The sequence below is a fragment of the Accipiter gentilis genome, chromosome 30 (assembly GCF_929443795.1).
Source record: "Accipiter gentilis chromosome 30, bAccGen1.1, whole genome shotgun sequence".
Lineage (NCBI taxonomy): Eukaryota > Metazoa > Chordata > Aves > Accipitriformes > Accipitridae > Astur > Astur gentilis.
The window spans coordinates 18419145-18445151 of record NC_064909.1 but is presented as its reverse complement, the minus strand read 5'-3'; the positions used below and the strand labels follow the sequence as shown (position 1 = coordinate 18445151).

The 26007-nt window shown below is 38.6% G+C and overlaps 1 protein-coding gene across 27 annotated transcripts in view; it reads left to right on the top strand.

Moving 5' to 3' along the window:
- Window positions 1–26007, top strand: part of NRXN1 (neurexin 1) — a 720174-nt gene that overhangs the window by 500898 nt on the left and 193269 nt on the right. The window lies entirely within an intron of this gene.

The following is a 26007-nucleotide window of genomic DNA, read 5'->3' as shown; positions in this document are numbered from 1 at the left end:
TGTATCACAATTGACTGTGCTTATTGTTACTACTAGAATTTATCCTCTGATTTCACCATTCCTTTGTGATGATAAATCTTAAGCAGAAAGCAAGATTGTCAGGCTAGGAGGTCTAAAAAAGTAATTTCAGCTGCCTTAAAGCAAATAACTAGTAATCAAAATTGAAAGCATCTGGATGTTTATGGCAACATAAATAAATGATCAGTTGAGATAAACATAACTAGGGCAGTATAAAATTTTGTTGTTTAGATTAGTCCCAACTTTTTTAATGTATTAGTTTCATTTTGATTTAAGAATCTCTCTACTTTCAGGAACAGAAGAGTTCCTTTTGAATGAAATTACTTATTGATCTATAACCAATTACACTTTTACCCTCAGAAAACATTCAGCAGTGATCATTTTCAAAATTAGAGAGAATTATGGTATTCAATCTTCCCAGGCTCCTTTTTTCTGTAAAGGCACTCTTGCATTGTGGACAAATGTGATTTTTTTTTTTTTTTTTAATTTACTGGCTTGAGTAAATAAACAAAGAAAGAAGGCCTTAAATAAAATTCAGAGGTTGTCTATACCCTTCTTTTACATTGAAACACATGGACAAAACGGCTGGCTGGTATTGTACAATCTTAATTTAAAAATGTGAACAAAGCAACTTCTCCCAGGTGCCAGAAAAACTGAAAGCCTACATTTTTCAAGGCAAGTATTGTGTTGCTGAAGAGAATTTTAAAATTTGGTTTCCAAAGCCTCATCTAACATCAGGTTCCTAGTCATCATTTGCCCATTTCTTTGCAATCTGAGACCAGATTCACCCGCTGTGGTCAACAGCGTTACTTTCTTCTTACAGTGTTTTCTTTTTCGTTAGCATATGAAGGAGTGTTTTCCCTGTAGTTTTACTATACTTGAAGTCTGTCAAAATCATAATATTCTTGCAATCTTCCGTCTAGCCTTGATTTTTCCATTTTAAAACAAACATTGTGTTCATTAATTATGAGTTGGAGATCAAAAATTATTGCCTGCTCATAAGTGTTTGGGTTTTTTTTCCAAATAACTTTCTTATACCCATGGTGTAGCAACAGATGGTAAAAATAAAAGAGTAATTGAGTGTTTTCTATGGTCAGAAACACTACCAGCTTAATAAGGATGGGGAAAATAATAAATTATACTTTACTGGTCTTTCTGTGAAGTGGCAAAAGGCCTTTTATCATCACGCTCTGTGAGGTGATCCTGGCCTCCTCCTATTGTCTTTGCAAGAGACTTTGGGAACCTCCCTGATGCCTGCTCTGCTTCAGAGCAAAATCCGTGGTAACTGTCCAGAAATTTCACTGGAATGAGGTCCGACCTTCTGAGAGCTGCTTCAGTGTAGTCTCTCTCTAGAGTGGAGATACGAAGGGATTGACCTGAAATCCTAAGACATCTGGCAAGGATTTTTTTAAGGGTTGTCAATGTTAGATAAAGCTTGGAAAACTGCTGGGCTATAATTTCCCAGAATCTATTTCAAATAAGGATAGTATTTAAAAGGAAGTTGAAAAGGCGGTATTTTCAAAAGCATTCATGGTACCAAAGAACATATGTCTTACTAAAGTCAGTGGAACTGTAGGCACTTCTGAGAATCTTACCTGAGATCTATTTTAGCTCAGCAAGATATTGTGAAACATCACAGTTATAAAAATGAAGAAGAACATAGAAACGGAGAGGCCTATGTACATGTTATATTTCAAAAACAGTTTATTGGATTGAAGTTTTTCAAAATGGGCAGCTACTGCATTAAACTGGCTGTAATAAGAGTTGTGTCAGTCAAAACTTCCTTCTTGCACCAATGTTAAGGTGCCACTAAGAATGTCTTATCTACCAAATAACCAGGAACATGCAAAAGCTGTGAATAGTGGAAGGAGGAAAAACTGGAAGGAGGGAAGAGTCTAATTCTGCATGTTCTTTTGCATGCACCCACCCACCTGTTTTTATAATGAATATGCATGAGCAATAAATGTCTGTGTGCATTGAGATGCACTGTGCACGGATAACTTACCTGTGTTATAACAACTATAACGTTATAACAAGGATATGGTTGTGATTTAATTATGCTGGCATTCAGTTTTACAGTACGATAGAAACTGGTTCTTTTGTTACTGAGCTTTCATTTTACTGAGGAGGTCATTAATCACTCAGATCCTTCCCAGTGACAAAATTTGGGACAGATGTGTAAGGATAGGTTTTAAGTGTATTTTCAGCAGAATGGCGGCAAAGAATGTTTGCAACTATTGCTTTGAGTTAAAAAAATTTTAGGTCACAGTCCTCTCTAGCATGTTGGGGAGGGTTGTTTGGGACATTTCAGAACAGAGCTATGAGGCAGCTTGCTCTTAACCTTCTTCATTCTAGAAATGGAAGAGGAAATTACGAGTTTGATTATGGTACTTCAATGTGTGCTTGCCCTCTTTATTGTTCTGTTTACTTAAAGACGATGTAAGCCTAATAATGAACTCAAGCTCACAACAATTCGGATTTTGAAAATTGCTACTTGATCATCTGAATCACAGCTTTAGTGTTAGGTTAGGAACACATTTATTTAAAGTAATCATTTAACCTCCCCAAATAACCATTGTTAATATGAGAAACATTTTAAAGAATGTGTAATCCGCATTGCTACCAGATGCTTAACAGTTCCAGTGCAAATATTTTAAATTCCAAGATAGTTTATTATAAAACTCCACCTGTACTATAGCAGCCTAGATATAAAGGACTGGCTGGGTGTATGATATATATGCATCCACGTGCTTCAAGAAAGGGATGTTAATGTGATTTAGTCACCCAGAGACGCAGCAATTAGTTTTCACGGCAATCACTTGACTTCTGTTACGGACGTGGTCTCCTGTGCAGTCTCTGCTGGGTGATCTAGTTCAAGAGGAAATAGATATCATGCCTAAAAGTCTACTGCCACTTCCTTCTCCTGTTGACAGATAAAAGAAGGTCAGTTAGCTCTGAGAATTACTATAATCATCCTTTTTTTCCCCTTTCCTTGGCATGGCCTGCATCCATCTCCATGCCAAACAGAAAAAGGCGGCAGCTTGTTCACGCGGTGTTTGGTTAATCACCACGTGCACTTCTGTGCTTGGCTTTTTCATTGACTTCAAAAGCCCTTAGGTAATTCTGTCAGTGATTCCTGTTCCTACCTCTGTTCTTCTCCCAGGTCATTGGACAGAAAAGGGTATATATATATATATATATACACACATACATATATATATATGTGTGTGTGTCATCATCTTCCACAGGCACTGTGCTGTTGCTGCCTCAAGTTTCCAGCTTTTGTATGGTGAGGAACAAAGTGAAGTTAGGGAAAGATATTGCCTCAAAGGGCTAAGAAATCCTGTTACGTTGCTCTTTCTGGCAATGCCATTAGCATAGGGAACTGGCATTGTCCTTTGCGGCACAAGTAGTATTTGCTCGAGTGATGAAGACAAGAAGGATAGATTTCCATCAATAGACTTCAACAATTTTTAAATATTGTTTTAAGTATAAATTATGCCATGTTTTCATCTTTCATTGTTAAAATGAAAGACTTTATAACAAAATGTAACATTTTGTATGCCTGATGGAAAGAGTCAGCAGTTTCTGTGTTTTCCTTGTTTGCGTAATTTGTTTTAAAATCAAAGTATTTTTGATAGGAGCACAAAACCAGTGTGCTTTTTTTATGGTTATGGCTGATTTTGAAATTGAGAACAAGAAGTTTGTGGGGTTCATGAGGCCAGCAGAGAATTTCAGATCTTACAGCTTTGGTGTTCCAGAAAAGACACCCAGCCTAAGCTCGGCTCACTTCTATTGCCTCAAGCAGGGTGAGGAATTACTAATTAAGCTGAATTACAGGTATGGATCTGCTGAAGCAGGTGAAGTGGTGAAGATCGTTCTGATAACAAACTTCCTAAGTTTAAAAATAAGGAATAAGGCAGAAGTGGCAGCATTTTGCATGTTGTCCTAACCCTCTTCTGGGGGAAGCTGGGGAAAACCACCCTGTGATTCCAGTGAGAGAAGATACAGTAAACATACAAAAATAGAAAGAACTTAAACTCAGGGTGGATCGTGGTAGATAGTTTTTACTTCATTCTCTTTAATGTTGGCATGATAATCAGTATTGTACTTAGATTTTCAAAATATGTTTGTGAAGTCTTCAGAATTACAATTAATGACCGAGGTGAACAGTCATAGGAGAGGAAATATTGTAATGTTACAGAAAATTGGGGTTTGGATCATGAATAAATTCAGTTTGTGCTCTTTGTTCCAACTATTTATATACTACATCTATTAAAATATATATAATGAGAAAAGCATTTTTAATGTGAAACTTTTTCTTTGAGAAAGATGTGGATAAAAATCAAGTGAAAGCTTTTGTGAGGTTTTTTCAGCTTTGGTTCAAAAATTTTCTTGGTTTAAAAGGACGTTAATGCTTCCCCAATTTCTGAGCTATTTATTCAGTAATTGTATATTATATACTTCATTTTTTTATGAACTAGGGAAATATTTAATATATCCAAATGAAATGTTGACTTTTGTGTAAAAAAAACCAAAAAAAATTGATATCAAAGGGGCTTGATTTTCAGCTTAAAGTTAATGGAGAATTATGCAAAAGTCCCCTCTTGACTTTTTTCCTACTCATTTTTGGGAACTTTTGGCAAACTTAAAAGGACTATTATTTCCTGCTCCCCTCCCTCTGTCTCTTAGTTATACATATGCAGTATTCTTCTGCACCAGGCTTTTAATAGTTGACTCTGTTAGATTCTATTGTACATATACATAATATACGGATACTTTTAATTTATGCAAGTATAATGGACTTCCCTCAAGTGAACAGAAATAGTAAAACTCAAGTGAGGATCAGACTTCTCTGTTTAGGCATACCAGAGAAAAACTTGCAGAGTCTTAAGATAAATGAATTTGTTACTCTCTTTTGAATACTTTACATGTCTTGGCCTTAATGCCGAATGGAAAGCCAATTGAAAGATTCTTATTGATTTAGATGTATTTGGATCAATGCCTAGAGAGTTGGATGTACTTTCAGCGAGATTGATGGTAAAAATACCTTTGATTTTAGTGGTTTGTACTAGACCTAATTAATTTTCCCAGGAAGAGTTTAATAATCTTTAAAAAAATATTCCCAGAATAATGTTTCTTCTAATAATCATCTTTCAAATGTGGAATTCCTTATTATTATATGTGTGTCTGTGTAATGCAAAGATCTGGTAAGGCCAGTGGCGGCTTGTATATGCATGAAACAGTAATAAATTTAAAATCGAATTATTCATGTCCAGGAAGGGCTAAAAAAAAAAGCAGAACTAGGTTTCAGAAATTTGATATTGTAGAAGTGCTGAGCATGCACATCAGTGGATAAAGTCAATGGAAGCTGAATATAGTCAGCACCTCCGAAAATCAGGCCATGATGATATCAGCTAAGTGGGCATCAGGGATCACTCTGGGGCCCTGGAAAGGCTTTGGATCATTATGTTTGTCAGAGTTGTGATATTCAATATTCTGCTACCTTGAGGCACAAGAAAATTTCTTAAGGCTGATGTTATCTAAACCAGAATTCTGCTAATATTTGATTTTTCCTTATTATGCTTATATACATGATATTTATTTGTGATTTTTATTTTTCTCATTCATATATACATATTGAAATTGCTGTAGGAAGCTTAGCTATCGTGGGCAGTAATTGTTCTTCTCTTTGGGGAACAAAAACCTCAGCAACCAGATTATGTGTTAATCTTTAAACTGAAGAAAAATTACTATGAAAGAAAGATTTCCAGACTTGCTCATGAGTTTGAATAATGAAAAGCAGTGCAATCAAAGAAGAATCATTCATGGGACTAGACAGGCAGGTGAAAATGTAATTCAATGTACACAAACATTAAGTTAATTACAATGGTAGCAATGAATTAATCTAGGGAATTTGTTCTAAATGCAGCAATCATTTACCTCACTGATCAGGTTAAAGATCTAAGCTTGTAGGAAAGAAAATAAAGGAATCCCTGAAATGGTCAAGCCATGCCTTGAAAGCATGCAATTTAGTTATTCTTTTGTATTAGCAGAGACATAGATTATAAAAACTCTGAAAAGGGATTTTATGATATAAACTGTTTGTTAATGCCTCATCTTGAATACTCTGCATGATCTGTCATCACTCACTGAGCAGCAGCGGTCTGTTCTGGCCAGGAACAGGCCAAATTGCTGAGAGAAGGTTATAGAAATGCGCTAATTCTGATACAGGGCAGACCGATACCTTACTGCATGAAAAATATGAATGGAATTTGAACGGCTGATATAATTAAACAGTTTGGCTATGACTGCCATCATGGAGCGGTGCAAGGAGAAATCCTGAAGGTCCATTATACCAGCGTGGACGGTCTGAGCTCCCAGCTGTGATTTCCTGCTCCCTCAGCCCAGAAATGAGCTTGAGGGAAGTAACTCCTTTCATCATCTTCCTCTGTCTTGGGATAAATAGAAGTTCTCACTTCTTCCTCTGCCCAGCTAATAACTCCTTTATGCATCCTGCTCCTTTCGTGCTTTTGGGAGGAGAAAAGCTTGCTTCCCCCCAAACATGCTGTATGACGGGGTCACCACCTGCCAGCCCCTTGGCGAGAGAAAACTGCACAACCGGTAGGACCTAAGTTCTCAGGTAAAATACCGTATGTCAGATGCAAAATGCTCCAGCCCTCAACACCGATGAGTCTCCTGAGGCCCTTTCTTCTAGCAAAGTTGTACAGCCTGGCTGAGGGTGACTGGATATTTAAAACACTTCTGGTGGCCCCCCATATATTAGAATCATCTCATAGCAATATGGAAAGAATTGCATGTGGTCGTGGTGTTGTGTGAAATGATCTTGCAGACCGGGTCGTAGACTCTAAGATCCCTTCTGATCTCACGTGTCTCAAGATTACGCTGTAAATTGAATCCACTTGTTGGCTGAACTGCTTAAGATCCCAAACTTTGTCACTGAATTTGATGGCAAGTCTTTGACTTTACTGTTGCGAACTGTACGCATATGGGACTTCTGATGCAGCACAAGGAGAGAACATAAACATGGAACTTAATTCTCCTGGAGCCTTGTTGAACTTAAAAAAAAAAGCTAAAAAGATTAGAAGGGGGTTGGGCTGAGTCCTGCTATACTAATGACAAGAACTGTGCATTTTTAAGAACAGAAGTGGACCAATTTGAAGAGGCAAGAAAAAGAGCAAGCGTATTTAATTAACATAAACTTGAAGAGGCTCATGACCTCTTCATAAAGCAGCTCTTAATTTTTACAGTGTTATTTTTAAAGCTGTGAAGTACTGTATGGATTACGTCCAGTCTTCTTTTCAAGGATTCTTTCTTTCTCTTCCCTTTCCCTTGCTCCCTAAGTTGCTTTTCTGCCGTGTCCTCAAACACCAATTCATGTGCTGTGCATATTCCGCAGTCCCAGCGAATCCCAGTGAAAGCGGGTGGCAGTCTCCAGGGGTCTCAGTGATTACGTACCCTTTCTTTCCCACAGAATGAGGCATACCGTATAGCTAAAGGAGCAGAGGAGTCACTTCAGGTGGTGACTGTATGGCGTGCTCACATGGGAGACCTTCTCGATGAGGACCATTGATTAGGTCTGTTTGATTAAAGGGCACAAGCAGCAAGAACAAAGCAAAGAAGTATGTGGCCAAAATTAAGAGACATATCCTTTTGTGACTAGATTTTTTACATATAAATACCAAATTTCTGGCTTCAGAAAGGAGGACAGAAGAATTAGTTTATAATGTACAGATAAATAAATAGCCCATCTTTCCTCCGTAGCAGCACCTTTCCTAGTTAACATTATGTTCTCCCATTGATGTTTTAGATCCATCCCAATCTAATCGGGTCCTTTTAATCCAAAATTCTCTGCACTGGTTACTAGCCAACATCTTCACGTACGAAGGTTACAGATATTTTAATAACTTGGCACTAACTGTTCTAGAACATTGCCATGTATAAAAAGAGCTGATGAAAAATTTAGCAGACATTTTAGCAACCTTATTAAGATTTAAAGAATACTTGACTATTTGCAATAGCAGAACAGTTGAGATGTTCGCTGAAAGCTGGCTGATCACCCAAAGGAAGAAGGACCAAATCGTAGGAAATTATTGTAATTATGTGGAGAATGAGAGCTCTGGATGATTGAGGGTCGCCTCCAAGAGCTAGCCACTTTTGTCCACCTATCCTACATGGGTACTTCTCTTCTTATTATATCTATTGTCTATTTTATTAAGCATATATAGTCTTTTATATCTAGTAATATAATCGAGAAAGCCCTGATAATATTTCCACTTCTTCTACTAGTTTCTAATTCTTCTATTTCTATTTACTGCCTAGTGCTTGTCTAATTTTAGAGAAGCACAACAAGATTTGCACTCCCTCCTCCCTCCCAGGCACGCCTGTCGCAGAAGCAAGTGGAAGGCATGTGTAGCCAGTGTGTTAGAAGCCATGATGGCGCAGGGTGTAGGCAGGTTGTAGGCACTTTGGGCTGAAAATGTGTGGTTTGGGGGGAAAAAAAAAAAAAAAAAAAAAGGACAGATGTGAGCAATAGCATCACTTTCAGAGTATCCTAGACTATGCTTTTAGCTCCTGATGTCAGCTTGAATAAGAGAGAGTGACTCTCAGGTGGCTGTGACCCATTGAAAGAGGGCCAGGTTTGCCCAGGACAGATCAAGGTTTGTTTCTTGTGAATATAAGCCAGAACCCAGGATGTGGGCCATTAACTCCCTGTCTTTTAAATTTATGAGCTCTAAGTGAGGCTATAGGATATAGCGTGCACTGCAGCACAAAGTACCAGTGTAGCAGTTTTTCAGTGAACGTGCAGTATGAACAATATCATTTTTAATACCAGTCAGAGAGAGTAGCCTGTTGATGCAGAACAAGACTAGGGGAAAAGTGCTGCTGGTGGCCTGAACAGATTCTGACCCTAACTCCAAATAATTCTCATCCCACCACTGCCACTAGTAATTTGTCTGAAGAAACTGCAGGAATAGGAGTAAGTACGAGTAGGATCTACATCAGGCCAGAAAACTCCTGCTGGAAGGTAGGCCATTGTACAGAGCCTGCTGCTTTGCTTCAGGCATTTATTTAAGTAAACATTGCTATTATAGTTAATCACTTTGTAGTAATAAGGAAAGCTCATGCTAACACTGTTCTGATTTTGTGAGATACTACCTTATTTGTAAGTCACCATTAGTTAATTAGACCACTTAATTCAGGTTTTGCTCTATGATGCCTCAGTGTCATCACCAAACTGGAAACTTGTTTTAATAGTTAATGCTAGTTTGCCTTTTTCCCCTCTAGACTGTTTTAACATTTTGAGCCTTTCTCACTTTTCACTTACGTACACCACTGTGTCAGTGAGGAGTAACTGGAGTAAAATCACTGATTGAATCTGGTGTACTGGAGGGTGGAACTGAACACACTGGGCCTTGCACCCCATTTAGTTACTTCACTTTTACAATCTTTGACGCTAACTCATTGCACCAGGGTCGTGCAGGAAATAGAGCTGGAGCAGGGAATTTACCTGGATTTCTTGAAACCCAGGTTACCAGTTATATCTTCAATAACCTCCCTATGCTGTCTAATCACTATCTCTCTTACCTGAGCATGACACGCCTGACATCAGCGCATCTCCACTGCTGGTGAATCACTGAGCAGCCTTTTCCTTTCTCTCTCAGCAACAACCATCCCTGTGTAACATTTGCCTTCCCTATCAATCTTACAGTGATTTTTCCTGTTTGACAGTGGGCTGCTGCGGCTGCTAAGTCTCTTTTTGTTTTTTTCGCTTAGATCATGCCGGTCACAAGAATTTCTGCAACAATAGCAGACAGGATAAGGATTTAATGAACTGATATTGCCAATGTTCTGGTGGTTTATGCTTAATGTAATAATCCCACTAACAACTGGTGAGTTTCCCTGTTAAGTGTTTGGAGAGGCTTAAACACCTCTCTGTTCCTGAAAGCCCATTTACACTGAAGCATTCTGATGCTCCAGAGGGTGGATTAGCTGAAGGAACTGACTCATGCATTTCTTGGCTTTCGATAATTACCTGGCTTACATTGAAGAAGAGATGCTGAGGAACAAAGGAAAGATACAGTCCTTCAGTTTTGCCAGTTCTCTGTGAAATTATCCTGAAGCCTTCAGCGCAGCAGCATGAAACTACTAGCGTGGCTTTACCTTCTTGTGCTAGAATTTGTAGGTGATAATCTAAGTTCAGTCAAGGACGAAATGTAAGTCCAGATATTCCCTAAGGGAGGTGTAAATCATGCTGCTTGCTGCTGCAGCATTATACGTTCTCTCTGGTCTAGGAAAAGCCGCTCGTAGAGGACCGGGAAGTCTTCCCTCTGCATATTCCGCTTCTGGGTCAGGTACTCCTCTCCATCCCGGGCCTCTGGATCGAAGGATGGGGTTGAAGCATTACATCCTCAACGGATCTCCTCAGGCTCTATTTTGGGGCTGGAATCTCTTATTATTTTCTGTTCAGCCCTCACCCTTGGTGGACTCGCGACTAACTGCCTACACGCTGAATGCTACGGACTGCGTTCTTCTTGTTCACTGTAAAACCCCATTAATGTCTTCAAGCCTAATTGTTCCCCATGCGGGATTTTTTTTTTTCCTGACCCAGTGAATTCCAGGGAACAACAGAGCGTTCCTGGAGCAAAAGTGCTCAGCCTTTCCCTTGCATAGCAGATGGAGTTTTTAAGACTCGCTGCGGATTATGTAGCAGTGCCTTCTCATTTAGGGACAAACACAAAGAGCATTATCATACGTGAAGCTACTTTACAGTAACTTCTACCAATTAAAATAAAAAGTGAAAAGATTATGCTATAGAGCCTTAATAACCACTCAGCGTATTTGATAATGCCACTGCTGTCGGTATCATATTCACCACTATGTTTAATAGCTGAACAGATGCAGCTCACTAGAGCACCGCATGGCATGCAGCAGCAGGGAGTCCCCATTTGACAAGTTGGTTTTGTTTTATTTTCTTCCCAGAGAGCCTTCCCTGATATCCCGAGTTCCTGTAATGTTTTGATTTGCTGTTCAGCAAACAGAAAAAGGCAAGGGGATTCTGTACTGCTTGTTTTCAAAGCACGAGGTTTTTTTGACTTTGAAGTGTTAGGAAATTTCTAATGAAGCTAATATAAGGCATGTTTTAATGTAAAATCGTCAGCTCTTCATCTGAAAAGGGTTGGGGTTTTAGCAGGTAGCATATATGTGCAGGCACAGGTTGCTTGTAGGATAGCAACTATGCTGGTTTTTGGAGGTGGCTTCAAGTTTGGGGATTTTTATTTTTTCTTAATTGCAATATTTTGTGTACACGTCTGCAAGTCGCTTCACACAGTGAGCAATAACTCTTGGCTCTAATAGTGCCATGGGATGCTGTGGTTGTTTGGTGCTTCTAGATTTGCTCTCCATGGAACAATTCAATGGAGCATTTTGTGAGACTTTCCAATCTTCTAATTGCTTGTCTGAAAAAATACCTGGGTATATGCTCTGAGGTTAAAATAAGATGGCTATGCACTTAATACATTCTAAAAAATCATGGGCTAATACGGAGTAGATAATGAAACCTTGGCTGTATGATTTGGGTATTTGTTTCCAGGAAAGATATAATAAAGATGGGAGCAAGACTAAAAGTGCTGCAGCAATTACGTTATCCACCTCATATTAACTGGTCCATAAATAAACGCAGACACTCCCTTGGTTATATTTCCTATTCCTTATTAATGTGGTTATATAGTTAAAGATAGGTGCTGCCAAGGGCTGAGTTAATGGGCAGCATCTTCCCCAGAGCTAAAAACTTGTCACAGTTTTGTGCTCAGCTGACATGCTCCTTTGGAAGATATTTAAGATTTCTGGGTTTCTATTCCTAGTCTAATTTTTAGTATTTTCCTGGCTATTTAAACCGACGTTCTTATGGCATTGCTTTTCTTTTCTTCTTTCTTGCTTTTCACTGCATATTCAAACTCAAAAAACCCCACCGGTGTGTCTTCTTGTCACAGCTGTAGTGTGGGACATGATGACACCAAGCTGTGCTAGTGCGGGACAAGGGGAGACAGGGGTTGTGAGCACTGTGGAGAACTGATTAAAATTCCGAATGAGCTTGATAAAGTGGAGAAACGGGCTGAAATCAGGAAGATGCATTTCTACAAAGGCAAGCGACGAGTTCTGTACCTAAGATGGAAAAATCAAATGCACGGCTATAAAATGAGGAATAATTGTGGCCAAGAAGCAGTTCTACAGAAAAGATTGGGAAGTTGCAGCTGATTGCAATTTGCTGCAGAGACAGACAGGCATCCACCTGGGATGTATTGACAACATGTGGGGTGGCAGAGGAGGTGAAGAAGTTAATTGTTCACTCAGTAGTGCTGGGACCTTAGCTGAAGAAGTACATCCAGTTTTGAGCGCTTGGCTTTGGAAAGGAGGTGAGCAAATTAGGCAGCTAGTAACAGAATCTGCAATATACTCTAGTTTAGTTAACACATAGCTCCTAGGAAGAAAATGAAAGAGTGGGCTCTGGTTTGTTTATGAAAGAGGAGACAGGGAGTGACTGGACGTGAAAACCATCTTTGAATACGTACAGGTTGTTATAAACAGGACCGTGGCTAATTTGTTTCACCTGTCTGTCCGGATAAGGTAAGAAATAGTTGGTTTAATTTGCAACAATGCTATCGGGTATTGGAAAAACATTTCCAGCGATGTTTGCTGGTTAGCAGCGGAGCAGGTTACGTAGGCAGGCCCTGTCAGTTTATGCTTTCAAGATCAGACTACGTTCCTATCGGTAACGGGAATGCCACGGAGACTTCGGTATGGTTTTGTTACGGTTTGCCTAGATGTCCGTGCTGTTGCCAGTGAGTGATGGGTGGAGTGAGGTCTTCTGAAGCTCTACACTCCCATTTATGCTGCAGTTTTTAACAGGAAGGCTTAGGTCCAGGAATGATTTAAGATGAATGCTTAGAAGTAAGCACAGGGAGGTTCTCTGTTTTCATTTCTAAAGATGCAGAAAAGCACTTTCTTTTAATATCCGTTGGTCTTAGCGTCATCAGCAAACTCTTAAGGCTGGGCAGCAGCACAAGGTAGAACCTGCTCTCCCTTTGCCATACCCACATCCCCTCTTGTTTAACGGTAGCCAGCTGCTATATGCAGGAAAGAAATTTGAATCCGTACATCTGAGAATTGCTCTCCGGCCGAGCAGAGGCCTGTTGGTGTGTTCTTCAGTGACTGTTGGCATGTGCCTCCTCTTCAGCTTGTGGAAAAGGTGGTGGTGATGTAACCGGCTTTGCCTCCTCGCCCACCTCTCAAATGTTAGCGAGTGTTTGCTTTGGTTGCTGTGTGGGAGTAGTGAGGTAATTTGAACCGTCCTGCTGTAAATCCAAAATAACCTGAACAGGCTAAATAGTTTACTGAGCAAAACTCGTTTGATTATACTGCAAGAATAACGTGCAGTCAGGGTGGATTTATTTTTCAGGTTTTTGAGCTATTTCGCTGGCTGCAGAGCTGCGTGAAGTGTTTTTTTTAAGTTTTCTTCTCACAATAGTGCATACAGATAATCTAAAAGATAACAATCACCCACAAATCACAGCAGATAAGCTTTCCCGTTTAATTTCTAAAATAGACTCTCTGATTTCTTAACATTAGTGACTATTTGCGATGAGGCTTTCTAATGATTTTAACAGAATGTTGATTAAAAAAATCTCCTTTAGCTCTTAACAGTTGTCACAACTTTAGGCTCGTACCATAAAAGCTCAGCAGACTTTAAGCGTGTAAGAGGTTTTATCTGTTTGGTGGTGTTCTCTGGGACTAAGTCTTGAAGCTCTGTACGTGCCTTTGTCAGCAGACTATTCTGGGGTTTCTTCTGGAGCAAAGGCAGGGTATCGCCCTGAATACCAGCCCTGCTGCATCTGCAGGAATTTGGTCTGGACTAAACCGGCTGGGGTTTTGGGTTATCGCTTTGCAGCGGGAGCTGCTGGTGTCTGCTTAGATATGAATGGGTAGCATTGCTCTTTTTCTCCTGTCAGCCATATGTGGTAGAGAACGAGCACGCGTTTGCCTCTGTGCCAAGGAAGGTAAACCTCCCCTGCTTGTGTCACCCCATCCGTTAATGCCGCTTTCTAACCCCCTTCTCCCCAAGTTGTGTCATGCGGCTTCGCCGGCTGTTTTGCACTCCTGCAGTTGCAGAGGTAGGTCATGGATTTGCTTCGTTGCCCCAAAATATAGAAGTCATCCAGGCTGATAATGTATGTCCTTTCATCGTGTTGGAAGAAAAACGATGAATAAAATCGTTGCTGTGACTGTGTCAGGACTGTCACTTTATCTGTCTTGTAATGGAGATGTTGTTCAGCATTTCTAATTAAGATATTAATCTTCACTATCCCCTGACACAGGTGTAATATCAGGAATACTAGTGCATGACAAATTTATTACTTTTGACCCTCAGAGGCACCAGTCACAAACACTTTTGGTTTGCTGGCAAACCTAATTGGTTCCCTATAGTCCTTCCTTTTCTCACTGAAAATATTTGAGAGATTCATGCTGCGTTTTTCCTGTAATGTACAGTAACATTAAAAACCGAGACAGGGACATGGTCTTGCATGAATCATGTTCTCCCACGCACGTACTACTCATAAAGTGATTATCAGAAACATTCCTTGCTTTGTTAGTATTTTTTTGAAATTATACACGGATTGATTTCTGCATCTGAATTTTTCACATGTAAGCTTATGTTTTAGAAAGCTTACTGACTTGGAGTATTTTTGTAATTGTTTTTTAAGTGTTAGCTTGCAAGATAGTTCCTAATCACAAGCAAATGACTTGTGGTGAGTTGGAGGGTGTAGAAAAAGCAAAGTATATTCATGGAAGCACGTCAGGAGGTGGAGAAGGTGGTAGAGCCTTCCCTCCATCCTGCTCTGGTGTGCATCCCTCTGGGCCTGACTGGTTCCGAGTGATGCTAAATTACAGTATCAAGGGAAAAACTGGTGTACTCATCCTTCTGGGCCCTATTGGGGAAGTAGTAGTAGTGCTTTGACTCTTAAGGCTGATTTCTAGGAACTTAGTGGGCTTTTCTGCTACTGCCCAACTGGCTCTTTTATAAATGTTCAAGGTGCAGTGCTAATATTTGTTTTTTTCCTCCACCTTAAGCACATGCACCTGTCTCAGGAAAAACTTTATAGGTTTTCAAACTTCTGGTTTTTTTGATCTAATATAGCCAAACCCCACCAAATCTAACCCTTGTAGATGCAAATCAAGGGCTACCACCGATTTGTTAAGCATCCACGTGTTTCTGTTCACCACCAGGAACTGGATGCAGAAAGAGAAAGATCAGTGATCTGATCTAGGTAGTAGTGCTGCATAAGTTAAAAATGGATGTTTTTCCAGTCTCATTTCTCAATGGAAACTGGAACGTGGAAAATTTTTAGGATTTGGATAGAACGTACAAGAGAAGGCAAAAGGCCTTGTTCCTCAACACCTCCAACCAATTGGTTCTGACGTCAGTGGGACGGGGACAAATCTGGGTTCAAATCTTTTCCCCAGCTAATTTAGCCTGGGACCTGATCCAGACTCCCACTCTGCAGCTTGAGGACTTTAGTGTCAGCTTTTGACTCACCTTGGTGACTGAACCTTTGTTTCATTCTGTGTTTCTAAAAATGTAAAGTTTTTATTTTTGTTGCTGTACATCAGGAAGGAGATAGTTTTGAAAACTTTCTTTCTTTAATGTTTTTGAAAGAAATTGTTTTTTAGCCAGTCTTAGTGAAAATGCATCTTCTATATATTGATGACAAAATGGTCCTATTTATTTTATGGTCATTATAGTCCTGATTGCGGTTGCCTGTTGTTGCTAAATTCAGGATCCACATTCCAATGACTTCCTTTTGGAAGTTGGCTGAAACTTTTCAATCAAAAGTCAGGACAGAGATTTGCTTAATATCTTGTTAAATTAAACGAAAATAATTCCTAGTTGTGGCTTCTAGAATTGTTTAGAAGTGCAGGAGGCGAGGAACTTGTGCAACTGTTGCAGTGCTCTCCAACATTAGGGACATATTAAAAGAAAAATGTCACTGTGCACCAGCTCTTAGCATAAAACATGGCATATTCATGCTTCTTAGAACCCACGTTACATTTCCAAAGGCCAAAACCTTTTCTAAATCCCTTAATACCACTGAATTTATTACATTGCCTTAGCACAACTGAATATGTCTGGAGATGTGGACAAGGGACATAATAAAGCACTGTAGAGATGGAAAAGACAGAGCAATTAGGTGAAACGTTCTCTTGTACGTTGTAGTGGGTATTTCCCTAGCTGTAAAAGAGGTTTATGCATTTTTTATTACCAATTCTAGCCACCTGAGATTTTTTAAATCTGGATTATGTATCATATTTGCTTGATTTATTAACACCCCCAGGAAAACATAGGCAACGTAATGATTCTCTGTATCAATCACTTGTTATAAAACTTCCAAAAGATTTAGTAATTCTAACCAAAAATTAATGCATTAGACGCATTAGTACATATGTGAAAGAAGTTTTTTAAAAGGTTTTTTAATGGTTTAAGAATAAATAACCTTTTAAAAGCCAGCTGCAACTCCCCATTTTATTTCCTGCTCATAATGAATTCCTGCTGTAAGTATTTTAAGGCTCTAAAATTAGAGAGCTAAGTTGTTGGGTTTGGTTTCTGTCGGCTATCATGCAATTAAGAGCATATTTGTGATGGCATAAGTGTAAATGGAGAAAACTCACACTACTGTTCATGCAGAACGTTTTGGTCACTTTTTCCTCACCTCACGTCTTCCGAGTAATAGAAAATGAATAAGTATGGGTTGCACTGGAGAGTCTTTTAATGGCTGGTATTAAGCCTGATAGATTCTTGACAATTCAAAATATTCTTTTGATGAAGACAATGTCAAGGAATTTGCTTAATTATGTTTGTTCTAATTTTCAAGATATTTCTAGTGCAGCGTGTACTCCGTCCATAATAGAATCCTGTTATTCAGAGCTTGCGTGCGTGTGCATTTCAAGCTTGAAGAAATGTAAACTTTTCTATTTCTGATTGTGGACCTGCCACGTAATGCTTTTTTTTTGTTGCATCGTAACAAAAAAACAAAACAAAACAAAAAAAAATGGTTCTAGCATTAGATGTAGGTAATCCAGAGGATCACCTGGCCAAAATGCAACTCCTTAATTTTAGTTACTAATCTTTGTGTTAAATGAAATAGCAAACCAAAGAAGTTTCTTCAGTGTTGCATCACGGCCCTGTTCGCCTTTTTTGAATGAAAATTTTAATTATTAAACCCATTTGCTTACCTTCTCTTTGATTACATAATTAGGCTTTTTAAATAATTACAGAAATGCAATCATAAGAAATCATACACAAATAATAGACCTAGACAGGATAAGTTGTTTAATGCCTTTTCTCCTAGTTTCTTATTCATAAGACACAAGATTATGTATTTGCTCTACTTTCTGCTGCAGTTCCAGAGCAGTGCAGTAGAAGCAAATTCCAATTTCAACTGTGTTAGTTAAAATAAATTTAGAAAATGTAGCTCATGCCAAAAGCAGATGTCTAAGGTTCGTTATGTTGGCATAAAATTAGCAGAAACGGTGGATTCATTTTATGTCCTTCTGATATTGGTGCCTCTCGGTCATGTTTTCAACCTTTTCTGCAAGGTCATGAACACTAGGCGCTATATTATTATTCTCACTAGTGGTAGTACTGTAAGGAATGCATTGTAAGTTGGATGGTCTGATAATGGAAATAAAACTGGTTTTGCAAGACTGTAGGAAGGGGAATGAGCAGTGAAAATACACCTGGCCACCATCTCGGTAACAAATGTAGCAGAAAAGTGTGTCTCACTGGAGAAGTGCAGTTCTGAAACAAGATTTCTAACCCCTGTATGACTTTGCGGATCGTTCATTAAAAAAAAACCACAGCGCAAGGGTGCAGAGCTTCAAGTTTAATTGCAACACTTCTTTGAATATACAAATCCACAGCCTTAGCTGGGATCCCCTTTTAAACAAAGCCTGTCTAGGTACGTGCGTGAATGCTTCAGTTGCTCAGTAAGAACTAAATAGATTTACTGCTTTTAAGATCTGTCCTGTGATTCTCGTTGTAAAGCATAAATGAATTTTTAATTCACACCTGGGGCTTCTGCACAAAAAAATATCCTGAGGAAAAGGTGTCAGACTTGATTGCTAGAAAATTTGTTATAACTGCATTAGGTATCAAAATTATTATATTGGATGACAATTTCTATTATTTTCACAAGGTCCATTCAGTTTAATTATAATTTACCACTCAAGTATACCATTCTCTTCGTGTTAATCTTCAAATTATTCTTGCTTTTGCTTTAATAGCTATTTATGAGTCATAGAAAGTACACCTAATTAATACCTCTGCACATTGCTACAATTAAACATTAATCAGATTTGATTTTGAGAGTAATGTGCTACCAGTCTTCTAATCTTCTAAGTTACGACCTGATAAAAATTTCATTACCCTAGTTATAAAGTTCTCAATGGGGAAAGAATTTCCATTTAGTGCATTTAATACATAGTGGTGTTTTCTATATAAATTCTACACTCCTTCTACATCTCTATAGAGAAAGTGGTTAGAAAATCAGAAATAGTGACACAAAGTAAACTGACCTTCTACAGATAAGTTCTCAAAACATGTTCAGTCGTGAGCTTGTCAGAAGGATCTAACCGAAGCAATGGATGATGTTTTTTATTAACATGGGATGATAGTGATTAGTCAGCATATTTCCTCCTTCCCTTTCAGTTTAGGAGGGAAAGTCGGCAGACGTGAGCATGAAACAACGCACAAACTTTCAAACCCCACCTTAACAGTGACTTTCATGCAGTTGGTATAAGCATTAGAGCCTAGCTGGTGAAGGTTTGGGGGGATTGGTTTTTGCTGGGTCTTTTTTTGGGTTGGTTGTGGTTTTTTTTTTTGTTTGTTTTTTTTTTTTTTTTTGCTAAATATTGGATCCCAGCATGGCAGAGCGGACAAACGACTGCCCTGTTGATCGGTGGTTGCTGTCGAGTTGCTCGCTGGGGCTGGCTGCTCCTCTGCTTTTGGTCGCTGCTCCCCCTCCGCCACCACCAATTCCTAGACTCGGAGAGAAGCTGTTGGTAAGTCAAGGGATATATGACAAGAAGTGGACAGGTGGGGAATTAAATTTATCGCGTCCCTGAAACTTATCTCTGATTCTATTAACTTGCTTTCAATGGTGAAAAATCCTTTTCAAATCCTCAGAAGTTCAGAGCAACAAGATGGAATGAGCTCTGTGTCATAGGTTAGCTCTCCCAGATCATCTGCAGCTTAGAGGTATTTCTTGTATTTTTTTCCTCAGAGAGTTAAACCTCTTCTCTTCATTCAATAAAAAAAGCAAAAGATAACTTGATCTAGGCAAGGGCACAGCAATGACGGTAGATAACCTGTTAGAACAACTTTTGGTGGAACTGGAGAGATTCCAGCTTTTATTCTGCTTCTTAACAGGTTTAATTAACCCTATGCTTCTTACTCAAGCTTATTGCATTGCCAGAGCAGATTTATTTAATGTTCTGGCATTTCTACACCATACTGTGAGTTTGTAAGGGGAACATCCGATTTTGAATTTGTTTTGTTGAGGTAATTTTGTTACAAATCCACAAACTTTCGACTATTCGACCAGTTGTATCTATAAATCACGTTATCAAAATATTGGGACCGATACTACTGGGGGTAGGAAATAAGATATGAAGCTGTCCTTTCCCTAAATTGAAAATGTATGTGGGTCAGAACAAATGCAAACATAAGTGGCAGCCTGCTTAAAGGATGGGTCATATTTTGTCCCCGTTGTGCTCGTGCAGAAAGGATGAAGTTTCTTGGTCCCCGCACGGATGTTCGGAAGTCAGAAGAAATTGGTAAAGTCTGCTGTGAATATGGTGCGAAGGAAGGGTTTGAGAGCCTTGCAGCAATAGTCTGTATGTGCTGGAACTCTGCTCCATCAGGGTTTTGTGGGACTTGGAAGGGTTTAAATGAGCATGTGTGAAGTGGTGGATCCTGAGCTGCCCCATGTGAATGCTCTTGCTCCTCCACCCCGGCAGAGGAATCGGAATCATAGAATTGATTAGATTGGAAAAGACCTTTAAGATCATTGAGTCCAACCATCAACCCAACACCACCATGCCCACTAAACCATGCCCTGAAGGGCTCCTTTGAGAGTCCTGTGCCTATAAGCTGAGCAGCCTGGTCCTGTGCTCTCTCTTTTGGGAAGCGGTGGCGGGGGTGTTCCTCAGTGGGAAACGTGTCCCGGGCTGCCCGGGCTGCCTTCAGGAAGGGACGGCTCATCCACAGAGAGCTGGCACCGCTGGCTAGTCTGATCTAAACACCACCCAGGCTGTAGACTGCAAAACCTCAGACATATAATCTTGAAATGTCCCCGTAAAAAATATGATTTCCTTTAAGTCTATAGGGAGGATGCTGAATGTGAGTTTTGCAGTTGCCCAGAACACATAACGCAGTGTAAGAAAAGAAAATACCCTTATTGCTGTCTTCTGTCATAATTGACAATTATGTCCATTGTAATTTGGTTTTGCTTTTCCCCCCTGGAATTTTACATACTGGCGACTTATCTTTTTAACAGGTAGCTACCAATAGCTTCTGCTACGTTTCTATAGTAATATTCTTGGTTATTTGCCTATTTTTGTCAAGGTTCAGTCTCTCTCTATTATTTTATCCTTCAGGTACTGCATCCCTCCTGATTATATCCCCAATGTGCTTGCCATCAAACCTCTGCTAAGTACTATTCATAATAGGTTGTTTTTGGTTTTTTCCAAGGCTTTAATGACGACTAAATATCTGGTACGTCGGTGAGATCATGAAGAGATTCTACTGCAGGATCAATCATAAGGAGATGTAAGAATGTTTTTAAGAGGAAGAACATTAATTAATTTTATCTTTTAAAGGCTATTTGGAATGAGGGAGTAAAATATTATTCAGAAATTTAAAAAAAAATAAAATATCTGAACTAGTCATTTGGCCTATACCTTCAATGACAGAACTCTGAATTAACTTCCCTCCAGATCCCTCCCCCAGAACTTCTTTTTCTAGTCTTGACATCTCCTGGTTATTTGAAATAGCTATGGGCACAGGGTAGGGCTTCCAAGAAGTAAAAATTTCATGTTACGCTCGGCTGTTGTTAATATTAGCAAATATGGTACAGACCCATGCACTTTTCAGGGGCTCTCTGCTACATCAGTGATAGGAAAAAGGAGACTCGCTTTTTGGAAAATGTGGAGTATGTGGCCTGGCATGGAGACTTAAGCACTCTGATCTCAAATTCTTTCACGTGTCTTCTTAGAAAAAACATTCATCATTTGACATGAACCCAAACAGAGAGCAAGAACTAGCAACTTAAATTTTTAATGGATGTTTCTTTCTGGCAGTTCCTAAATTGAAAACATTGGTGTGCTTTTCTTTTTCAGTATATAGTTTATTGGCCTGATCAGCTTTAACAACCTAAAGTGATATTGTTTGTTTTTAATTCAGCTAAGCTGCTACCAAAAAACGTGTATATCAAACATCTTTGTAAAAATAAAAAAAGTAAATGGACAAGGTCAAAATCCCTTCTGTGTGTGAACTACCTGGAGGACCCAGGAAACCTTTTTGCCCTCAGTTATTAAACAAAGAAATAGGTCCACTTGCCAAATTTTCTTAGACTTTTGAACTGTTCTATGATAATTTTTTAGCAGCATTTTAATGGTCAAGTATTACGAGCTTGCATTTGAATTTACTGGAAATGCTGGTGATCTTTAGAAGTACTTTTTTAAAAGGCACTTTTAATGAGAATAAAACTTGCAGAGCAATAAAACAAAATATTATTACCACTAGGAAAAAAAATACATCATTATTACTAGGGAGGGATTTTTGTCCATTACTGCTGCTGTGTGGTTTTAGAGCAACTGCTCAAGTGGGGTCATAAATAGGAAACTGATGTTACTCTTGCACTCGTACATATGATTTTCCTCAATGATTTGCCTTAAACTAAGATTTGTTCTTGGAAAGTGCGTGCTTAGCTTTGCCTTCCAAGTTTTGAGCAGTCACACTGATTTCACTCAGGCAATGTGTAAACCCAGGAATATCTTTGGGTTTGGTTTTCTTGTCCGTGGTGGTCTTGCGTTTTTTTCCTGAGGATCAGAGCTCGAACTAGTGTACCGCCCGTTTTTGCGCGCGTGTGTTTGTATGTAGAACCTTGCAGTGTTACATGGACTCAAAAATCTTTCTGGGCTGTTACCCTTGTATGTAGAAGACTAATGCGCAGGAGGATAATCTTGTTCATCAGACGTTAATGCAAAGTATGACAGAAGGGTTATTGTTTTGCTTGATTGATAGCTTGATTTATAAGATGGACCCCAAGCAGAAATGCTAACCTCTCCAGATAAAGTCAGTAATGTAACAGTTTTATTATTCATTTAAACGTCTCTAGGGTACTAACCTCTTCTATTTATTTATTTATTTATTTATTACTTTAAATCAATTTCTGGAACTAAGCCTATGCTTGTGTTTTTGTCTCTCAGTTCTGAGCCTTGGGCAAGATGTAGGGATGGGCAGAAGATGACCAGCACAATGCATCTTGATAACCATGACAGTTCTCTCTTGGCCAAGATAAAATATGGTTCTACCTGGATAGTGAATGAAAAAGTTGAAGAGTGTAATGTTTGCTTATGCCTCTAGCAGTAAGGTTTATATTTTTTCCCCTTATTTTCTAGTTTGAAGGAGGTGATACCTTGTCCAGAAATGGCCTTTTGTTATTGTGGTATTTTGAAAGGCACATTATGGCTGTTGGAGGCTTTCGATTTTCAAGGAAAAGAGTTTGATTTCTAAAGAGAACAGGTTTCTGTAATCATCATGTCCATTAGTCTATCAATCCTATTTTCCTCCAACAGCATTTGAACCTTGTTTTAGACAAATTTAGTAGAAGCCTAAGGTATCAAAGGTACTAAATTCTTGCCTTTTTTCTTTTTTTCCCTTTCTTTCTTTTTTCCTTCTTTTCTCTTGGTGAAAATCAGCAGCTCAGTTATGGAGGGAGACCTGTTAATCTCCCACTGGGCGAAAGATAAGGAAAACTCAGATATTATCCGTCCTGTTTGGCAGTAGCTGAATTGGTCAGTCAGCATTTGAACGCTTTGGCCAGCTGGCCAAAATGTGTGTAACTTCAACCTAGGGAAGACATTTGCTGTCTTTTATTGACATGCCAGAACGTAAGAAGTTAATAGGAGAAACAGGAAAACTAAATGTTTTGAAGGGCCACGGGGGTCTCGAGAGGGGGCTATTGATGTAGGAGGGGGAGAGGAACATCAGAGATGAATCGGTAAGAAAATGGCTAGGTTAATTATGCTTACAGAACAGTCTGTTGAAGATTCCTGTGAAATAGAAATGGTAAGCCAAGAGCCGGTCTCCTTGTTTTCTTCTTTTTAATGTGGCGAAATTTTCATTTTTGGACACCAAATATTCTGATAAAGCAGCACACTAATAAGAGCAGAAATCCCATAGCACATTTTGCATTTAAGTATGATTTTATGTTGATTTTGTGAAGCTTAGCAACAATTGGAAGCTAGTTTATTACCCAAATTCAGCTGCATAAAACACCCACCAGCTACGCTGCATCTTTCCTAATTTCCTTTGGGGACCACACCTAGCCCAGCTTCTACCAAGCTACCAGGTAATTTTGAAAATTGGTTTACAAATGGACCAAGACAGATATCACCTTAATATGTGCTAACAAAAGAAAGAAAGAAAGAAAAATACCACCACAGAAACCTGGTGAAATCTAAAGCCAGATTTCCAAAGTTCGTGGTATTGAACTTAGTACTGGGACTTGTCATTCAAAAGAACGGTTAATAAAAGTTTATTTTGCCAGGAGGAAGGAATAGAATCAGCCTCAGGTCGTTTGTTGCAGAGGTGATTAAAAGTCTCTGGCACTTCTTGAATTTCCAAAATAACAGACAGACTTGAGATATATGAGGCTGAAAAGAATGTAGTTTCAAATAGGTTAAAATAGCTTTTAAAATTCAGTGGGTTTTATAGCTTGTCCTCAATTCTTAAGTACTTTGAATTATATCCACCTGTGATTGTAATAGCTTGAATGAAGGTAAAAGTATACAGTGCTACAAGTAGTGCTCAGGTGCAAAATTTACAATATTCTCATTGCTTTGCTGGGTCAAGACTATGTAAGCTGTAGGAATATTAATATATTGGCAGGCTATATTGTACAGCGGGGGAAATTAATGAGGCAGATTCAGTATGATTTCAGGCAACTGACAAAACTGGTTTATAACTTCAGAAAGTATATAACTTATGTATGAAGTCCTTCCAGCTAAAAATAATAGTTCATATAGTTTCCCAGTGTGGGGGTCCAGTGAAAATATTGCTATGATATACATTATCAGACTCTTAAGCACTAGCAGAAAAGCTTCCAGAATGTATAGTTTATTGGTGCCTATTTCTGTTGCTAAACCAAAATATTTATAGCAATATGTAATGAGCAGATTATCATTCATAAAATATGCGGTCATAAAAATGAGAAATAGTGGGATTATTAGCAGCATTCAGCAGTAGAGAGGCTGTCTCTTAATGGTTTCCTCTTTCTCTAGTCATTATCACTGCAGCTGTGAATTATACTATTACATTTCAGTGGATTTACTAGAAGAATTTGTCCAGATAAAAAATAATAATTAAAAAAAAAAAAAGAGGAAATAAAATGGTTTGGGGTTTTTATCCTGTCCTAGTAATTATGATTACAGTTCTGACCGAGATGCAAAGAATTTACTCTGGAATTTTGACTCTAACACATAACAGCTATGGTAATATATTGAAGAGAAATTGATACGCACATAAACAAACTGATTTTGTAACCGTTAATTTTGTAGAACAAATTCTTACTATATGTAAATATTACATCTGAGCAATTGCTGAAGTCAGCTCGTATTGTGAGTGGACTATTTGCATAAGTAAGCGTTTTGAGTCAACTCTTGATGAAATGGGCACACTTGGTCAAGTAAAAGTGCATGACACTGTTCTCACTGTTATTTTATTTCTGTCTCTGTTATTGAGTTTGAAATCTATTTCTGGTAGGATCTTTAGAAATCATCATCGACTCCTAAACAATTTGTGTTTCCCCACAATCATTATTGGGGGGAAAAAACCCCAAACACCAAAAAAACCAAACTGCCAAAACCAAATTAAATAAACAAACAAACCCCAGCAGATAGCAACTGCAGACCAAAAGTGCTTTCATGTAGAGGAATAATTAGCGATTCTAATTAATATCAGTTGTAAAAAGACCAAGACTGTAATCGTGTTTTATGAAAAGGTTATCAAGGTACAAAGTGAAACTAAACATAGAGCTAAGGCATATGTTTTCCAGAAAGCCTCTTGAGTGGCTAAGGAGGTTATATTCTCTTTCCAAAGTCGCCTGCGGAGATTTTCAGGGATGCAAAGGCTAGGAAGTTGTCAAACGTTAAGTGACTTTCAATAAGTCGGTTTTATTTATTTATTTATTGGTCTTTGAAGGTCATGCTTTTATTATTCTAGGGGCTCTTGACATTGAAGAGATTTATGATCATGAGAGCCCCAGTCACTCTTCCTAAATAACTTAAGTATTTTGAAAATTATGGTTTGAATTATGTGAATTGGAACAATAGCCTATACCTGCATATAATGAGTAATAAAGGAACGACAGTATTTACAAAAATGAGAGAACATAATGTATGTAAACTAACAGAGGCATTCAGCTCTTAAAGTCTGAATAAATGAATCTAACACAAGTTATTGTAGACTGCTGTATGATCAACCCAGGTTAGCTGACTTTCGTGGGCATTGCAGCAGAAGTGCTTTATGAATAAACATTTGAAAGCCATATAAAATATTTTGGAAATTGCTACATGCTCAGTGAAAAATTAGGAGAAGGGGCAGATGGTTTTTAGGAAAAACGAAGAAAA